Here is a 1264-nt window from a genome sequence, read left to right as displayed (position 1 = left end):
CGAGCATCAAGTTTGAGTGCCCGTGAGATCGTACCCAATGATTCCCGTCTTCTTTTAAGTGGCCCAAAACAAAACGTGGCAACCGACGTGTTAATGCCCCCTCCTGACGACTGTCCCACGCACTCAAATTGACAAATGCATGGCCTCACGACTCCCCACGCCATTAAGTGGCCCAAAACGTTCTTAGCTTAATTACGTCGTCTGGAAATTAAAATAGGTAAATGCCTTGGGAAATATATATGCAATTTTATTCTTACTTATTCATGATAGCTAATAAGAGGTCTTCGAAGTTCCAAAGCATGCATTAATTAATCTAGTTGGGTGCTGCATTATCGCCGTTGTTATTGTACTTGGAGACGGGAAAGGCGTTGAGATCAGGTTTGGCGTTGGCTTTTGCCAACTTCTTCCTTAGCTGAGACAGCAGCAGCTGGTTCTCTTGGTTGAGTCGCTGTGCCTTGTTCCTCAGCCTCTCGTTGTCTTTCATTATGCAGCAGTTCTGCCAGAACAGCTTCGTGTTCAGCCTCTCCATCGCCCGCCTCGACCGACAGATAGCTAGCTAGAAGACTTAACTGCAGGCACAAAGCCGGCCCGACACAGTTAATTAGAGATCAAGTAAATAAATTACACTACTTAAACTACTACGGACACTTGAATACTTGATGACGATGAACAACCGATGCAGAAGGAGATTAATTGGGCATGCCTCAGTTTGAGTGGATTGGGATGCATGTATGGCCAATGGCTAGCTATTTATATTGTGGAGACGGTGATAGATCTGCTCCCATCGGCCTCTCAAGCAATCATGCATGTGTACGTGAAAGAGAGAAAGATAACATATGATAATTAATGCGGCGAGATTGAAGGAAGTGTAATGATGGGGGAAGAGAAGAGAGACGGAGCCCGACATGATACGGTGCAATAGAGTTTGAGCTCACACGCTTGGTATTTATAAATGGTGATACCGTAATAAAATTTAAATTTGTTATAATAAAAATCATGAATACTCTCATTTTTTAAAACACAATACTATTATGGAGTAGCTCGGTTTTAATTTATCAAAAATATTATACAAATAATATTTTTATATTAACAAAATTCTTTTACTAACTTGAGTAAAACTAAATTTGATTTAAATCACTTTAAAAACTGTATAGCAGATAATTAATCATTGCTATAATTATAGCATCTAACAAATGGTTTCGATAATAATTTTATGATTATTTCAATATTATTGAAGTAATTTTGATAAGTTTAAAAAAAGTGA

The 1264-nt window shown here is 38.7% G+C and overlaps 1 long non-coding RNA gene across 2 annotated transcripts; it reads right to left on the bottom strand.

Moving 5' to 3' along the window:
- Positions 1-226: 226 nt before the first annotated feature.
- LOC122042932 lies at positions 227-899 on the bottom strand. 2 transcript variants are annotated; one of them, XR_006129399.1, is made up of 2 exons: positions 647-899; positions 227-569 (listed from the first exon to the last, which is right to left on the bottom strand). It is a non-coding gene; the product is annotated as an uncharacterized LOC122042932 (long non-coding RNA). The 2 variants fall into 2 exon arrangements; XR_006129398.1 differs by having other exon boundaries at positions 657-899.
- Positions 900-1264: the final 365 nt, after the last annotated feature.

This window comes from Zingiber officinale, chromosome 2A (assembly GCF_018446385.1).
Source record: "Zingiber officinale cultivar Zhangliang chromosome 2A, Zo_v1.1, whole genome shotgun sequence".
Classification (NCBI taxonomy): Eukaryota; Viridiplantae; Streptophyta; class Magnoliopsida; order Zingiberales; family Zingiberaceae; genus Zingiber; species Zingiber officinale.
The sequence above is the reverse complement of the archived record's forward strand: the minus strand, read 5'-3'. Positions and strand labels throughout refer to the sequence as shown.